Source organism: Macrobrachium nipponense, chromosome 5 (assembly GCF_015104395.2).
Source record: "Macrobrachium nipponense isolate FS-2020 chromosome 5, ASM1510439v2, whole genome shotgun sequence".
In the NCBI taxonomy this organism is placed as follows: Eukaryota; Metazoa; Arthropoda; class Malacostraca; order Decapoda; family Palaemonidae; genus Macrobrachium; species Macrobrachium nipponense.
In genome coordinates this window covers 21,813,949-21,834,189 of record NC_061107.1, presented here as the reverse complement: position 1 = coordinate 21,834,189, position 20,241 = coordinate 21,813,949, and the positions used below count along the sequence as shown (strand labels likewise).

Here is a 20,241-nt window from a genome sequence, read left to right as displayed (position 1 = left end):
ACAACACACCATAGATAATATATATATATATATAATATATATAGCATATATATATATATAATATAGACTTATTTATATATTATATATGTATGGTAGTATGTAGGTATGTAATAGATAATATATATGGCATAATACACATACATAACATAACAACATGTATGTATGTATATATATATATATATATACATATATATATATATATATATATATATATATATATATATATATATATATATAATATATATATATATATTAGGCTTGATCACCTGCACGATTGTACTGTGCATTCCTACAAAGAATACCAGGAGCTCAAATAAAATAGGATGTTAGCTGACGGAAATTTCATTTACAAAAGCAACAAGGTTTCAAGAACTATCCCTATCGTCAATACTTGTAAACATGTAACTTCTGTGAATATTTGGACATAACATACATATATATATATAATATTATATAATATATATATATTATAATAATAATTATATATAATATAATATTATATAATAATTATATAATATATTACCACCCACACTAACACACACATATGTATATTTATATATATATATATATAATATATAATAATATTATATATAGTATTATATACGTATATGTGTGTGTGTGTGTATATATATATATATATAAATATATATATATATATATGCTTAAAAAATCACTGTAGATGCACGTGACTTCATAAAATAAGCGAATCCCACAGGAAAATGATAGTCAGAAATCCAAGCGCTTTCGTCTTTACTCAGACATTGTCAACGTCTGAGTAAAGACGAAAGCGCTTGGTTTACTAACTATCATTTTTCCCTGTGTGGGATTCGATTATAGAATATAGTATATATATTATATATATTAATATAATATATATGATATATATATAGACAGATGGAATAGATGGCTCTATATATATATATATATATATATATATATATATATATATATATATATCCTTTTTCATCAGCAAGCAATTTCACCTACCAGGAGTAGCTCTAAAGAAACAATTTGTATTACCACTGCTGAATCATGAATGAACTCCCTATATAGAAAAATTACCCAGCTATAACTGCTTTATACACATCCACAGAAATTAATTTATCTGAGTTGTAATAAGCAATTTATCCACGCACTTTCTCTCTAGCATAAACAAACACTTCTCTTCTGTTATGAATCACTTACCCCAATGAGGACAGCCTCCGCTCTCACCTTCAAACCTATGAAAAGGAACAATTATTCCTCTCGCCCATTATTTCAGAAACTTTTTCTTCAATTCACAAATTCGCACATACTCTTGGCAGACAGTTAATCACAGTCGCCCCACCACATAACAGCACCTGACTTGTAATCACCTAAACTCCTGGTGCCTCCATTTTCAACCTCTTAACTGCCCACTTTACATCTTCAGCAATAACTTTAACAAGCATTCTCAAGATTACACTAACTTCTCCTCCACTCGTTCCTTTCAGCTACGTCTCTTCCCTGTCTTCCAAATTCAACACAATACTTACTCGATTAGCTTAATAAAGTATTCATTTCTGCCAGATTCTTGGAAATCTGCATCTTTTATCCTGAGATCCATTTACTTATTAATTTTTCAATCTGCATTTACATCCTGTAAAACAACAACTTATCCATCCTAAAGTTCCTGCTTATATTCATCTCTCTCTCTCTCTCTCTCTCTCTCTCTCTCTCTCTCTCTCTCTCTCTCTCTCTCTAACGACACAATCCATGCTTCTGAAAAACTGTGCCTTATTTCTTCTTTCCATTAAAGACGCCTCACATGATCTCATTTTCATCACTAAATTTTCTATTCCCTCATCAAACCATTTAATGAATACTTTTTTCAACATTCATATTCTATACCCTGCACAAACTAGGACACGCTGCGCTTCCTGGACATGAAAGACTTTCCTTCCTAATATCCTTTTCCATCCAGTATTTCCTACCATGATCAAATTTTAAAAATTAATGGTTAATATGGAAAACAAAATTTAACTTTTCAGCCAGATATTTTCCTCTGACTTGAACGAAACTTGCCAGGTCGTGTACCTCCAGGGCAGTCGATTATTCTTCCAGAATATTCTTTAACTAGACCGTTTAACTATATCCTTGAAAGGTCATAGGTCCCTTCAGAGGTCCTCTGAATCCGATGAAAGTTAGATGGCATCAACGATGAAGGTTGGCGATTATTTTCCTTTGTATGAACTTATTCAAGGCCACTTCTATATTTAGGCCAAAAAAAATTTCCCAGCTATTGATGACAAAATGATAAGGAAATGATAACATTTCAGTTAAACGTTTATGAGAAATGAAGTTAAAATTAAACTATTATTATTTCTCTTGTTTTGAGGTAAAAACGAAAGCCATATGCTGCAAAGATTGCATTACAAAACAACTCTTCCTCAGGGCTTATGTACTTCAAGCCTCATTATTACTATAATCACTATAATCAATCGAAAAATAGAACCATATCTGGAGCAAACCAAACTGTCTCGGACTTAACAGCACATCACCCTATGTGCAATTCGGACATCGCCGTTTAACACAACCACCACGATTTCGCGTTGTCTCTTTGATTTTTTATTTCTATTTTTTTTTTTCATTCTTATAATCTTCGTATGTTAAAGAGGTAGATCATTCATAGTCTACTATCCTTTTATATCTGGCGTTTCTTTCTAAATAGTTAGGTTGTACGCCCATTCTCTGTAAAATAAAATGAATAATATGGAATTTTCTCAGTTACAAAACAAATAATAAACACAAATAGCCCACGTAAATTGAGAAAAAACAAGTCAAAAGTGGACTATCTCCATTTATCAGCCGTGGCTTCTGTACAAAAAAGAACAATGCCCATAAACTTCTTTGCAAAGTTAGGAGGGCAAAAATACAGAACTCCAAAGCTTTGAAGAAGTATGAAAAAGTTTGCTGCAGAGAAAGACTGCCTTCCATTCCCAATAGCTCCCCCTTTTTTCCCATCTCAACCTTACTTTAAATCCCGTTCGCTTCTTAGAAGACTTCTGTACAAGGGGCTAGCTCTTTCCTTGAAATAATAATTTCTTTCTTTTTGTATGTATGTATATATAAAGGCATTATCTTTATTAATATATAGCATCACGTTTTATATATTTCGTGATCAAGTTATTCATATATATATATATATATATATATAATATAATATATATATATATAATATATATATTTATATTTGTAATGTATACAGATATGTAGGTAGAGAGAGAGAGAGAGAGAGAGAGAGAGAGAGAGAGAGAGGAGAGAGAGAGAGAGGTACTGCTCTTCTGTTGCGGGCGGCAGAAAATGAAATTAACTGATAAGATTCAGCAAAAAATGAAATTAACTGATAAGATATTATATATAAAAAGAGAAGAAAAATGCCATAAATAAAACTGTATCGGACGGACAATATGCATAACAGAACGCTGGGAAAAGAAAATATTAAAGAAAAATACAAGAACGTGTGTATTTCAGTACTACCTAAGTCAACGAAATTTCCGATTATTTTGCGTTAACGCAAAAACTTACTTCGGTATAATACGAGACAGTTTAGCAGCAGACAACAAATTGAGTACCATAGAATAAACAAAAGAGATTAACTGTGAATAAACAAACTCGTATCAATTAATGCTCTGTATTCAGGTTTATGCTTATTACCTACGATGCAGAGCCGCAGCACTTCATTTGCATAAACTGGATAAATAAAGAGAGTCAGATAAAATGATTTGATGAGGATGAAATTGACCAGTACCTAATTTTCGGAGGAATCACCCAATGAATTTGTTGTGCTAAATTTATCCCTCTCCGATCGTTCGTTCCTGAGACATTTTGTCAACCAACATAAAAACAAACAGGTAAAAAAATATCTACCTTCTCTCTTTATTGATGACGGCATTGCTAGCAGAAACAGCAGGAGAATTCATTAGTTAACAATAAGATATTCGAGAAAGAATGAATTAAGGTTATTACATCTGCATATTTCCGAAAGGCTCTTTAAGGGTACCAAAAACGAGCTAAGGATACGTTTTGTAGTCTCCATTCTACTTCCGTGATCTCACTGCAAATGAAAGTCCTGCTTTGTAGCTGAATTGATAAGAGAAAATACACCAAACTTTTACAACCCACTCCTTACAATTTAAAAGTGGTTATTGTTGAATATCTTTTTGGATAGGAAAAGCTATTCCCAGTTCTACTTTCTCAGATGAGTGTTTTATTGATTTAATGAATGGATTAGATTTATTGCAAATCTGACTGAAGCCTTGCATGTATGAATAGGGTAAAACGCTAAATATGTATGCAGCACATGGCGTTTTCAAGCTGTAGTGTGCGGAATTTGACCAAACAAAATCCGCACGTGATATGTATTATTCAATAAAATACGACAATTACTTTAATAAGTAATTTAAATATCTTATTGAAGAAATTCTTTCGCAGAGGATCACCATGAACAATTTTGCATCTATCAATTTTTCCCATGGACAGCAGCTCCTCTCAGAGAGAGAGAGAGAGAGAGAGAGAGAGAGAGAGAGAGAATCTTTTATTTGCATATCTATCCTTCCAGTGCTAAATCCAAATTGACAGCCTCCCCCCCACCGCCCCCCCCCCAGAAAAAAAAACTTCCTTCCGACATTAAAAATAGCCTATAAAGCCTTATCTGCAACACTAGAAAACCTATCCAAGCTCTATGACTACTATCAACCACAACCACTACAACAACTATACACATCTGAACTGTTTTTGCAGCGTTGTTTCCAAAACTAATACCATTTGCCACTATGTATGTGAAACTCATTTAAAATAATGATGTTTCGTGTTTATCACACATAATTACTGACAAAATAACTTACGGAATTTGTCCCCCCTAATACTCTGCTGGCAGCCTGGAAAATCATGGGATTTTTCATAAGTCCCGTCATAAATTAATTTGCAAGAGTGGATCACCTTTAACATCTCTCCTCGATATGCTCAAGCAAATAAGTCATTAACAATATACTGTTTGTTAAGATAGAGCCATTGGATACAGGGACAAATGACATCGCATAGCCATTTTATACATATTTTCATTAATGTTTTTAAATGTTACAGTCGATTTCTTTTCATTAACTTTCCATATGAATACTACTGTGAAACCTTATCTACAAAGATTTGAGGTCCTTAGAGGTCCTATCAAGTCTATTCTAGAAATATGAATAGCAAAATTCCACTGAATGGCTTTCTGAAACTATGCATATGCGCATTATACATTTCATAATTTAGTTAGGCAAATAATGGGAAGGCCCAATTATTAAGGCGGACCACCGAAATTACACTGTAAAGCAATCTAATTACATTATATTGGCCCTCTTCCTCTTTGAACCAAGAATCTACAAAAGAATTTTACATAAAAATTATGCGTTTCAGTAAACGACAATGATAAACAGACTGCACATGCAAAGTACACAGAACAGAATTATTATAATGGTCTATGCAGTCCTGAAAGCTGTAGAACCCATTTTTGTACACTAACATATGAACTTGAATGCTGTGCATACATGCACGCCAGGAACGTATACAAAAATATAGATTAAAGTCAAACGAACGAGAGAGAGAGAGAGAGAGAGAGAGAGAGAGAGCTCGCAACCATGTTTTTCTACGGGGATGTGAACCGTACATCCAAGTGGCTATGCTAAAGTTGTGTTGCCATTAATGGCTTTAGAGTTTAAATGGTCGTTATAGCGTGGCGGGAGTAAGAATCGTGTAAACTGCGCAGTACAGATAACATCTTTAACGCCTTTTGCCTCATTTTCTGCTCGTCTTAGAGATCTGAAAGTTGAAGACGAAATCGAAAGGAAATTTAATGTTTATAAAGATAACGCCTGAATAAATAAATTTACATTTTTTCGGCTTATTCCCAGGGAAATCAATCGACCCTTCTCTGGAATGAAAGAAGATTGCAAGTTCGCAGAATCATGAACATGATAAAACTGTTCAATAATTACTGGGGTACATATGTCATTGATAACTTGATTCACCCCTATCAGGCGGAAGCTAAGTTTATTATTTAGCAATGCAGATTGTAAATGACCAACCAGATACATATACACTTGGTCAGAGACGTGGAATCTCCCATATCTAATTATTATGTAATAAATCAAGCTATTTTATGAACAATCGTCAAGAAAAAGAACAGAAATCTCTGCCTTACAATCCATGGAAATTGTGCATTTTGATTCCTGATTCTAACTCATTTCATTTCTCAACAAGCTTGTTAAACTGACACATTTGGCTTGTATGTCAATCAACTAAGCTGACTCCTTGTGGTCACAGATTTTCAATATCCCTTTTCGAACCTCTCTTCCAATATCTCGCAGTGACGTTCATTCGAAATATCCTGGGTCACTCACGTTTGAAAACAACTCCAGTCCCAAAGCAAAGATCAGACAGCGAGTGAACTTCAAAAGATGCCGTTCTGTTGTCGGGGGAAAAGCCCAGGTCTGATCTGATTGGTAATATTGATTTCAAGTTTCCGTTTCGTCAAGAAAAACAAACAAGGACTAAATTCTCTCTCTCTCTCTCTCTCTCTCTCTCTCTCTCTCTCTCTCTCTCAGTCTTCAATTTTCAAACTGTCGACCAAATATCTCTCGTTATAGTTACATTTCATCAACTGAATATTATAGAGGCACTCATCTATCAATCTTTTTATCGATTTTTCCTAATTTTTAATGATAAAACTGTTGATCAAATATCTCGCCCTATAACAATATTTGACCCACGGAATATTATTGATCTACTGAATTCTCTCTCACAATATCCACCTCTATAACTATTAACGAAATATCTGTCTCTCAGTTACACTGATATTTCCCTCAGTACACTGAGTAAAATTACACAATACTCAATTCTCTCTCTCTCTCTCTCTCTCTCTCTCTCTCTCTCTCTCTCCAAGATTTGAGGAACAAGTAATTCACTGACATTAGTAGTAGTAATATCAACAACCTTTAGCAGTAATAACACATGCAATAGGTAATATTGATCCCTGATTATATAATCACTATGTAAAAAAAGGATGAGTATATAACTATACGATTTCATCAAGCCACCACTTTTTAGCTGTCATCTAAAAAGGAAAAGCTTTCTAACTAAATGGGAAAACATTGCACAATTATGGTTTATGAAACTGGTAGATAACAAATGGATGGCACTAAAGCTTCATAAAGCAATTGCTACTTTCAAAAGAGAGCGCCATTGTTTTCGGTCAAATGCGATAATTAAGATAATTGTCTGCTAAGGTTCGGTAATGCATATGGATTGTTCGATGGAATGGATTATTCAATATACCAGACAAACATTGAAATAATTTAAAATGTTAGCGAACGGTTGAAAATGGATTTTTTATACATTCACAGACATTCATCTGTTTGGGCAATATTTTATCTGCCTGTAATTTTACTCGTATTTTCTAGGCTAAATAATAATAATAATAATAATAATAATAATAATAATATAATAATAATAATAATAAAATAATAAGACTAGCAGAGGTTAATATCGGAGAGGGATCTTCCAGGGCGACTCACTGTCCCACATACTCTTCGTAGTAGCCATGATTCCCATGACAAAAGTACTACAGAAGATGGATGCCGGGTACCAACTCAAGAAAAGAGGCAACAGAATCAACCATCTGATGTTCATGGACGACATCAAGCTGTATGGTAAGAGCATCAAGGAAATAGATACCCTAATCCAGACTGTAAGGATTGTATCTGGGGACATCAGGGTGGAGTTTGGATAGAAAATGCGCCTTAGTCAACATACAAAAGGGGCAAAGTAACGAGAACTGAAGGGATAAAGCTACCAGATGGGAGCAACATCAAACACATAGTTGAGACAGGATACAAATATTTGGGAATAATGGAAGGAGGGGATATAAAACACCAAGAGATGAAGGACACGATCAGGAAAGAATATATGCAGAGACTCAAGGCGATACTCAAGTCAAAACTCAACGGCGGAAATATGATAAAAGCCATAAACACATGGGCAGTGCCAGTAATCAGATACAGCGCAGGAATAGTGGAATGGACGAAGGCAGAACTCCGCCTGCATAGATCAGAAAACCAGGAAACATATGACAATACACAAAGCACTACACCCAAGAGCAAATACGGACAGACTATACATAACACGAAAGAAAGGAGGGAGAGGACTACTAAGTATAGAGGACTGCGTCATCATCGAAAACAGAGCACTGGGGCAATATCTGAAAACCAGTGAAGACGAGTGGCTAAAGAGTGCATGGAAGGAAGGACTCATAAAAGTAGACGAAGACCCAGAAATATACAGAGACAGGAGAATGACACACAGAACAGAGGACTGGCACATTAAACCAATGCACGGACAATACATGAGACAGACTAAAGAACTAGCCAGCGATGACACATGGCAATGGCTACAGAGGGGAGAGCTAAAGAAGGAAACTGAAGGAATGATAACAGCGGCACAAGATCAGGCCCTAAGAACCAGATATGTTCAAAGAACGATAGACGGAAATAACATCTCTCCCATATGTAGGAAGTGCAATACGAAAAATGAAACCATAAACACATAGCAAGCGAATGCCCGGCACTTGCACAGAACCAGTACAAAAAGAGCATGATTCAGTGGCAAAAAGCCCTCCACTGGAAACCTGTGCAAGAAACATCAGCTACCTTGCAGTAATAAGTGGTACGAGCACCAACCTGAGGGAGTGATAGAAAACGATCAGGCAAAGATCCTCTGGGACTATGGTATCAGACGGATAGGGTGATACGTGCAAATAGACCAGACGTGACGTTGATTGACAAAGTCAAGAAGAAAGTATCACTCATTGATGTCTCAATACCATGGGACACCAGAGTTGAGAGGAAGAGAGGGAAAAAATGGATAAGTATCAAGATCTGAAAATAGAAATAAGAAGGATATGGGATATGCCAGTGGAAAATCGTACCCATAATCATAGGAGAACTAGGCACGATCCCAAGATCCCTGAAAAGGAATCTAGAAAAACTAGAGGCCTGAAGTAGCTCCAGGGACTCATGCAGAAGAGTGTGATCCTAGAAACGGCACACATAGTAAGGAGAGTGATGGACTCCTAAGGACGGCAGGATGCAACCCGGAACCCCAACCCCACACTATAAATACCACCCAGTCGAATTGGAGGAACTGTGATAGAGCAAAAAAAAAAAAAAATAAAAAAAATAAATAAATAAATAAAAAAAATAATAATAATAATAATAATAATAATAATAATAATAATAATAACAATAATAATAAGAATAATGTATTAAAAGTATTGTTACTGAAACTACCTATAATAATAATAATAATAATAATAATAATAATAATAATAATAATAATAATAATGGACTTTGGAACAGCAAAATGTCTTGGTCAACATATAAAAAGGGAAAGTGACAAGGACTGAAGGGATAAACTACCAGATGGGAATAGCATCAAATATAGATGAGGCAGGTTACAAATACCTGGGAATAATAGAAGGAGAGGATATAAAACACTAAGAGATGAAGGACACGATCAGGAAAGAATATATGCAGAGACTCTAGGCGATACTCAAGTGGAAACTCACGCCGGAAATAAGATAACAGCCATAAAGACATGGGCAGTACCAGTCACCAGATACAGCCCAGAAGTGGTGGACTAGACGAAGGCTGACCTCCGCAGCATGGACCAGAATACTAGGAAACACAAGACAATACACAATGCACTACACCCTAGAGCAAATACAGACAGACAATACGTAACACGAAAGGAAGGAGGCAGAGGACTATTAAGCATAGAGGACTGAATCACACCGAGGGCAGAGCACTGGGCAATATCTGAAAACCAGAGAAGACGAGTGGCTATGAAATGCATGGCACTTGCACAGAATCGGTACAAAAAGAGGCATGATTCAATAGCAAAAGCTCTCCACTGGAGCCTGTGCAAGACACACCAATTACCTTACACTAAAAGGAACGAACACCAACATGAGGGAGTGATAGAAAACGATCAAGCAAAGATCCTCTGGGACTATGGTATCAGAACAATAGGGTGATCAGTGCAAATAGACCAGACGTGAAGTCGATTGACAAAATCAATAAGTCACTCATTGATGTCGCAATACCACGGGACACCAGAGTAGATGAGAAAGAAAGAGAAAAAATTGATAAGTATCCAGACCTGAAAATAGAAATAAGAAGGATACGGGATATGCCAGTGGAAATTGTATCCTTAATCATAGGAAGAGTAGGCACGATCCCAAGATCCCTGAAAAGGAAACTGGAAAAACTAAATGTTGAAGTAGTTCGAGGACTCATGCAGAAGAGCGTGCTATTAGAAACTTCGCACACAGTAAGAAAAGTGGTGGACTCCCAAGGAGGCAAGATGCAACCCGGAACCCCACACCATAACAACCACCCAGTTGAATGGGATAACTGTTATACACCAAAAAATATTATCATCCAATGAGTTAATAATTGATATTTATCCTGTATTAAATACAACTCTAATTGGACAAACGTAAAATTTAGGTCTAAATGATTCATTATTTTAAGGTACGCAAATTATCTGAAATGTTCATGATCTTCCTGAAATTCCTATGGTTCTTCTATTTTTCTTTACATTGTCTTTCATTATATCGATTTAAGCCATTCCGTTTTAATCATTGCTTTCTCTTGGTCTGAAAATCTTTGTTCTGTAGCCTTCCCGTTCCCCTGTTTTTGCTACTGCGTGTAACTAAGTACAAAGAACTTTACAGTTCAGTGCGTCCTCTTCGTCAGGTTTCCTTCTATAGCAAAATAACACGGATTTTTCATGCTTGTATTTCAATATACTTCGAGTTATTTATAGTGGAAATGGATTAGAAGATATCTATACTGTAGATATAAAGCCCAAATATTTTTCAGTTTCTCGTAAGGCAAACGATAAAGATTTGAGACAATATTCAGCTAGTCTACAGTGCTCTTTATCGGATATAGAACAGCATGAGGTTAATTTTAATATATTTTCACATGATCTCCATGAAATTTAACAGGACGGTAAACTATGCTTGTCCGACTAAATGTGGATAATATATAATTATTATATATATATATATATATATATATATATATCTATATATATAATATATATATATATATATATATATATATATATATATATATATATCTAAACAGATAGATAGATAGATATAACTAATGAGAAATCTTATATTTATTTCTCCAGCCTATCAAATGGCAACTTAATTAACACCTCAAGGTCTTGGGTCACTCCTAAATGACGGATTTGGGGAAGTAATTTCCGCTTTCCCATGTTTTCGTGAAAAAAATAAATGTCAACACCTAAAGCGACGCTACGTGTGTCATTCCCCGACATACATCCAAGTGCTGGCATAAGACATTCAGAAACTGATTAAGTGTCGATGGCCTATTTCTGCGATTGTTACAGCTTATTTAAAATTTATTTTGTATTTGGCACTATGAACTTAACTATCATTTTTATGTCGCGTTTATATCTAAATTTTATATTCATGATGAACAGTATTTATACCTACATTCGTATTTACGAATGAGGCAACTGAAAAATCATTTACTAAGAAGTTCATCACAGCTAGGAATAATTTTGAACATCTTTATTTAATGAGGTCATTATTACCATTTTTAACGTATATTCCTTTTGTATATGTTAGAAAAGCATTCGCCATAAATAGGCGCTCTTTGAAAAGAAACGGGAATTGTTTTTCAATTCAACAATAACAGTGGGTTGGCCTCCGGTTAAACCTTCACAATAGAGAAGTTTTCATAGCTGACTGTAAGAACTATTTTTGTACAAAAGGGAAAAAGTTCCAAATTACCTTCGTTGAAAGAAAAAGCAAATGACACAATAGCATAATGTGTAATTCTCTAGAAAAGAACAATACTTACTTTATATATTTATCAATCTTCTTACTATTACCTCTACTAAAATAATAATAATAATAATAATAATAAAAATAAGAATGGTTGCAGGTACACAAAAACCTAATTGTGTGGGAGCTGATTTTCTTTAGTAAAATCAGTGCTAGGTTCATCCTCAGTCAAGTGAACATTGTGAGTTGTGACTAAAAATCCGTCGAAGTAAACTTCTGAGCAAGTAAGTGCCAAAGTCTTCTGACTTGGTTAACATGAATCTTATGTTCTTAGAATTCCCTCAAAGGGCGAAGGACTGAAATATTTCTCAGAAAGTTATTGTATTGATTGGGAGGGTGTGAACACAGACAGATTTACGTTATCTCTCTCAGTAAATTCTCTTAGCATTTGCTAATACCAGGAGGTCAATCAAGCATGTTGGCCTCTTAGAACTGAAATGTTACACCTTGGTCAAGATTCAAAGAAGCAACAAGCACAGTTGATCCAGCTGTAACAACCCCAGGTATACTTCCAATTCTCTAAGCACCCGAACCACTTTGTGAGCTTCATGAAACACCTACAATTCCACAACAAAGAACGCAAATGAAGGAAGAGCTCAACAGCCCAACTAGGTCATTCCGTCGTTAATATTCGTATTCCTGTTTGATATTCTGCTGGAACGTCTAGTGGGCTGCGATGATGCTACGCGGTGTTCCCCTTGTGGTGCGCCTGCAAGGTTGCTTGACGTAAGGTCCCCTGTCTGTGTTGTATCCTGTCAGAGGGAGAGGGAGAGCAGAAGAGGAGGCAGCAACAAGCAGATGATAAACAGAGCTTGTCTTAAAATTAAGATTAATAGCGAAGTTCGTAAGAATATAAAAATTGACTAATCGGTCTTCCCCAAAGAACGACTTGTTTCCGTAAAAAAAATCTAAGTCATGACGGCGCCTTCCACCAGTCTTCTTGTGAGGATATTATTATTTTAAAAAATTGTTAGCTCCATCCCAATTCGGTCTATGGTTGTTGCTGAAGGCATGGGAGACTATAGCAGTTTTGAGCATGTAATGCATATGAGCGTTTGTGTTCCCCTAATCGAGTTGGTGGAGCTAACATAATTTTTAAAAATAACAATGTCCACACAAGAAGACTGGTGGAAGTCGCCGTTATTAATTTTAATTTTAAGACAAGCTCTGTTTTTCCTCTGCCTGTTGCTGCCTCCTCTTCTGCAGCTTTCCTCCCTCAGACAGGATACAACACAGACAGGTGACCTTACGTCAAGCAACCTTGCAGCCGCTCCACAAGGGCAGCACCGGTAGCATCATCGCAGCCGACTGGATTTCCAGCAGAATAGCCAACAGGAATGGAAATATTAACAACAGAATGACCTAGTTGGGCTGTTGAGCGCTTCCTTCATTTGCGTTCTTTGTTTTGGAATTGTACTACCACTGGCACTTGTTGTTCTCATAAGTTTACTTCGACGAATTTTTAGTCACACTGTTCGCTTGACTGAGGATGAACTGAGCACAAGGTTCGAAAGCTATTGTTATTTACTAAAGAACATCAACTCTCACACAACTACGTCACTGTGGACATCCAACCTTGCTGCAACCATTATCATCATTTTCGACACGGAAACTGTGGCCAACAATAATAATCGTACTATAATGGGCGTTATGTCTGTCCGCCCGTCTGTCATTCAATCATGGCTAAACGGCTGGTCCGATGGGCATGAAACTGGGCAGGGTTATAGTGGGGGCCCCTAAGATGGGTTTATAATGGGGTTTCATCCTACCTCCCCCTCTCCAATCCCCCTAATGGGCGGGTGGAAAACCTAACCGAAAATTCAAGCAAAACATTATGCTAAGGTCACACATTCACGTATCAACGCACGCACGCCCACGCATGAGCGGAAATTGGTAGTTGGCAACAGCTTACGTCAGTAAACCGTAAATGTAACGTAAAACATACGTAAAATCGTAGACGTACGGTGACGGGTCGTCCGGTCGCTAAGCTCCGCCCACTAGGTCGCCGTAGCCCACTCCAGTTTTGAAATATTCAAAACAAGTCGTGGGTGGTCACGCCAAATGTCACCTGACGTAGCTCCAGGCATTGCACGTGGGACCCAGGGTGACTGCTGCGGGGTAAGCGCTAGGGTCACCAGCATCGTTCGCCGTCGTTGTTTTCTTTCCGCGGCGAAGCACGCCGGCCTCCTAATTGCGCTGTAGCCTACGGCGAAACCGATTAACACATTTACAACCCTGTACGACATGGCAACGCTGTAGCGTGGTATAAAAGGTCAGGTCGGCGCCCTCAGGTCAGCTGTTGTTTCTGTCTCCCGAAACCAGCAGTTTCCTTCAAGCACTCTCCACAACGCCCTTCAAGATGCCGAACTTCCTAAAAGGACCAAGGAAGGGACCATCAACGTCACATCTTGCAGGACCTTCTTTCGGCCCGGAAAAGACTCCTACAGCCACTCCTACAACCACTCCTGCAGACATACAGGACAGGGAAAAAGTCAACTTCCACCTACAGGAGTCGGAGTTGGATGAGATTCTGACTGATGACAGCGACACGGAAACTCTCCATGAAGCTACCCCCATTGACGAGGGACAGAACGTTCCCTTGACGGAGGATAGCCAAGACGTCGAAGATATTTGTTTCTTCTGAATAGCAGTCTTACAATAATGGTGTAACAAATAATGTAAATATCTGAGAGGAATTCCTATATACATCTAAAAAATATTATCTTGAATAGGTAGAATTCCTATTTGTTTCCAAGAATGTTTGATAAGTTATTAGATGTTATTCTATATTGCTTAAATATAAATCGCCCATAGTCAACAGTTTTATAAGTCTAAGTGTAAGTCTGAATGGTAAAATCGAAGCAAGAAAATTCTAGTGCTAGTCTTATATACTACTTATCCTATGTTCATTTATTTGTGATGTTACATTAATTACATATTATATATATTACAGATAGCTACTATCAAAAAGTTACCATAAAACTAAAATAGATTAATTTGTAGGAAAACAACGAAGAGACGAGCTATTACAATGATTGTTTACGGAACGGCAAGCTCTGTTCACAGGCCCGCCCTTTTGTACCCTGCGGCACCACAACGGTGGGCGTGGTCTTGACGTGAAGTTGACGTACATAGAACATTACAATATCGGCGTTAGTTTCAGGTAGACGTCCGACCTTGCTTTCTTTGCGCGTACATTTGCGGCGCAATTTACGGGGCTGGCTTTACGTCCGTTAGCCCGTGTCCTGTTTACCAGCTGTTCAAGGTCATTTCACCGCGATGATGCCCACGTATGTGGATCTTGGGCATCATCGCGGTGAAATGACCTTGAACAGCTGGTAAACAGGACACGGGCTACCGGACGTAAAGCCAGCGACGTAAATTGCGCCGCAAATGTACGCGCAAAGAAAGCAAGGTCGGACGTCTACCTGGAACTTACGCCGATCAACTTCACGTCAAGACCACGCCCACCGTTGTGGGGCTGTGCTGTTGCCAGGGGTATGAGCACATTACTACAGTTTTTAATTTTTTTTTTATTCTGTTTGAATCCGCGAAAGACATCTACAACACAGCTGAATATTACAGTTGAAAATTATATGCACACAAAATCGAGATTTATTATCATTGAGAGAGAGAGAGAGAGAGAGAGAGAGAGAGAGAGAGAGAGAGAGAGAGAGAGAGAGAGAGAGATTTACCAAGATATATACTTTCTAATTGTACAACAAAAACATTTCAGTAGACGCAATTAGAATAATGGTTGTAAATGAGCACATCACTGATTATATATTAACCCCATTTCTGAATGATATTTATAGCAATAACCAAGTAACCAGTCGACAAGGAATACAATACGTAGTTTTAGGAATTATGATTTATGAACGCTTTGGGAGCTCTTATATAAGATTAGCACTAGAATTGTCTTGCTTCGATTTTACCATTCAGACATACACTTTAGACTTATAAAACTGTTGACTATGGGCGATTTATATTTAAGCGATATAGAATAACATCTAATAACTTATCAAACATTCTTAAAAATAAATAGGAATTCTACCTATTCAAGATAATATTTTTTAGATGTATATAGGAATTCCTCTTAGATATTTACATTATTTGTTACACCATTATTGTAAGACTGCTATTCAGAAGAAATAAATATCTTCGACACTTCCATAATCTGAGAATACCGTGCTCGTGTGTGTGTGTGTGTGTGTGTGTGTGTGTGTGAAAGTTATTCTAGCAGATTATACTATACGTTTGCTGTCTACAAGTGAAGTCTTTTGTTATTTTTGGCCTAAGCAGTAAAGGTTATTTCAAAAAGGACTACTAGACATCCTAACAATTGTCTTCGTCAGAAATTTCCCCAGTATTTTTATATTCGTTATCCATTTCCCACTCGCCTTTTATTGAAACCTTGTCTCCATATTCTGAATCGTGATCAGCCACCTGACCTTTTATACCACGCTACAGCGTTGCCATGTCGTACAGGGTTGTAAATGTGTGAATCGGTTTCGCCGTAGGCTGCAGCGCAATTAGGAGGCCCACGTGCTTTGCGGCGGAAAGAAAACAACGACGGCGAACAATGCAGGTGACCCTAGCGCGTACCCCGCAGCAGTCACCGTGGGTCCCACGTGCAATGCCTGGAGCTACGTCAGGAGACATTTGGCGTGACCAGCCACGACTTGTTTTGAACATTTCAAAACTGGAGTGGGCTACGGCGCCCTAGTGGGCGGAGCTTAGCACCCGGACGACACGTCGCCGTACGTTTACGATTTTACGTGTGTTTTACGTTACATTTACGGTTTACTGACGTGAGCTGTTGCCAACTACCAATTTCCGCTCATGCGTGGCCGTGCGTGCGTTGATACGTGAATGTGTGACCTTAGCATAAGGCCCCACCGAATCCGTCGCGGCACGTTGCGTGCGTCCAACACGGCTATCCGTCTACAAGCGTGTCCGTCTTCTGCGCGTGGCCCAACCAGACCAACGAGTGACGGTTATAAGACGGACAATTCAAACTTCCACAGTACTTGCCGTTATGAAGGGAGAGCGCGAGGTTTTCCTCTGACTCGGTGCTGTCAACCAAATTAGAGGCGTTGAACAGTAGGAAAATCTGGACATATCACATAACTTTAGACGAGGAAAGAGTGGAGAATATGCACAACTTTCATAAGTTACGATAGCGTCCAGACAAGTTTTTTTAAATATTGTCGGATGTCGCCGAAAACCTTTGACTTAATTCACGAATATCAAAATTTGATACCAATTACAGAAGATCCGTAAGAAACTTGTAGTAACTCTGAGGGAAGGATTACTGATTTCGAAATTAAAGTTGAACTTTATTTTATTTAACACAAAAATTAAGATACGTAGAATTGTGTGTGAACTGAACACTTTGATACAGGAACTTCTGAAACAAAGATATTTACATAAATGTATCCATTAGAATATAATAAAAAAAAACTTTAATCCTTTATCATAACCACAAATCATCACATTTGATTATAACTCAAAGTTGGGCTGGTGGTTCAAATGCAGGTTGTTGTAGGTCTACCACAATTTCTTCCTTCATGCGGACCCCAGCTCGGAGACGCACGTCCACGTGCGGCTAAAAACAAAATGTTTTGTTCCTTGCGCATCCAGTCCGGTAACGCACCTGACGCCACGCACGCTCATGCGCCGCGTGGGGCCACTCGTGTTTGAACTATGACACTTGATCGAAACGCACAAAACGCATAGCCGTGTTGGACGCACGCGACGCCCCGCGACGGATTCGGTGGGGCCTTAGCCTAAGCCTGCACAGCAACCGTCGAAGAGACTCCTGGCGTTAACACGGACAATCTTACTGTAATGGGCGTCATGTCTGCTAGTAATAATAATAATAATAATTCTCTCTCGTATCAAAATATTTGAAATGGTAGAATAATCCGCCAAGGTAAAAGCAGAAGACTGACGACAAAACATTATGTACATTAGTCTCTGAATATTGCCTCATTTCGATGGAGAACCTCCAGGGATAATGACGATTGATTCTAAAGCAATGACTATCCCTATATAACCCTTGACGATTCGAAGTTTAGAAGGGCCCCTAATTAGGGTGTTCTTATGCAAAGGCCGTCCGAGAGGCCAAACCGATGGCATTATATAGCCTTTGGGAGGTACCAATTCTATAATAATTTGGGATGTTGTAATGCTGTACTGATGAGACCTACATGATTATATCGACCAAATCATTCCGTATATTGTTATTTTTCAAATCTTTTTATCATTTAGATTGGCTACTTATGAAAAACTACATTCTTACCAAAAGTACGACTAAGCATTTCAGATTTTCGAAAGCAAACTTTAATTTAGCCAGTTAGCTTTTTTAAATCGTTCTTTTGGCTCCAAACCCCATCACATGTCATTGATATTTTTGTAACGGAAAGTGATGAAAAAGTGAAGATAGTAACAAAATCGTAATAGCAACATGCAATACGAAGTATAAGTAAGGTGTCATAAGGTGTTTAATCTACCTTCGATGGCAATTAATTTCAAAGTCAAAGTATTTGGATGAAAAATATTATTTCAAATCGATATGCCATAATTTTAGACATACAGATGTACACGCACGCGAGCACCCACATATACATATACATACATACATATACATATATATATATATTATATATATATATATATATATGTATGTATGTATGTATGTATGTATGTATGTATGTTATGTGTTAGTATATATAGCTATATATATATATATATATATATATATATATATATATATATATACACGATAACTTTCAATTAATCTACATGTTTGTGTGTGCAAGTTACACAGACGTTTTCCAATAAAAAATAAATCATTCTTACTTCAAAATGGCCATTGCAACATATGTTAACCGGAATATAAAACAGTAAGAGAGCAAAGGACTTACGAGATCTGAAATCTTACAAGCAAAGGAAGAGAGATTCATGCATATAAAAAATATTAAAATAATGGCAAATGTACCCTCACCAAGACATATCTGGGAGCGCCTCAGTGGCGTGACCGGTATGGTATTGACCTGCCACCTTGGTGGCCGCATATTCGGAAGTCACGTAAAGCCGTTGGTCCCGTTGCTGAATATCCACTGGTCCCATGCAACGTAAAAACACCATACAAACAAAACAAACCAACAAACAAATACAAAATACATATCTGGCAGGCAATATGAATTGTTCAAAGCTATTCAAAGAAAGTAAAGCTCAAGAAAGAAAAGCCTTTAAAAATTTTATTAATTAAGTACGCTTTTTCAAGGTAATTATTTCTTTGTCTATCTGATATTATTCATATAATTCTCGAAATGTCTTTAGTTACAAACCGTTTTGCTAATAGACAATACGATACGTCAAGGTAGAAAAAAAATCAGTATCCCTAAACCTGAACAAATGTAATAAAAACATGACCAAATGTCTAATTCAGTCTGCACCCAGTTCGAATACTACCTCAATAAATATAAGTATTACGTCGGTGTGCAATCATACGACGACATTTTTCCTTTATGCAAATACATCTCCAGGTACAAACCTCGTATTGTTTCGCAAAGCGCTCGTTACAAGCATGCAATCATCACTGAAATGGCAAACATAATACCTCTCTGCATGCCAGACTTTGCGGACAATAGTACTGGCAAACACTGAAAATCCTCAGAATGTAGCAGGCAGCAATTACGGGCAGAATTTCGACATGGAGCGCGGAGGATTCGGGTCGTTATTATGGTCAAAAGCTACAAAAAATTGTCGATCAGTGGCAATTACTGCAAGGTCTGAGTATTGCCTCTGAAAATAAAGAACATTTTGCGCTATGCGGTTAAGCTTTGGTGAAATTATCACATGTACAAAACCAAGTTGCATAAATACTCCTTCCGAGGACCCTGTCATCTCTTGCTATAACTTCCTAATGAAATGAAGTTATATGTGCTAGACAATGGGCAAAAACATTTAGATGTATTAAGAAGCAGCTCACAGTGAAATTGGATCAAAAGGCCGTTATTAGATTCTCTTATTTAATAAGCACAATTCGGAAGGTGGTTTTATTTCATTCTCTTTATGACAGACTTCATTATATACTAAAATCTCAACAGGGTAACATGTGAGTTATGAATACTAAAAGCATACGTGATAAACAAAAATCTAACATTAATATTCTTAAATCGGAGTGGTATTACTGAAATTCCGTACCGAACCTTACTATGATTATGGCATCACTATTAACGGGGAAACAAGTGTCAACAGAATATTTCCGTCTTAGAAATAATATAAAAGGA

At 37.1% G+C, this 20,241-nt stretch overlaps 1 protein-coding gene across 14 annotated transcripts in view; it reads right to left on the bottom strand.

The window, feature by feature from the left end:
* LOC135215250 (uncharacterized) overlaps positions 1–20,241 on the bottom strand; it is a 654,605-nt gene that overhangs the window by 392,907 nt on the left and 241,457 nt on the right. The gene's annotated exons all lie outside the window — the stretch shown is intronic.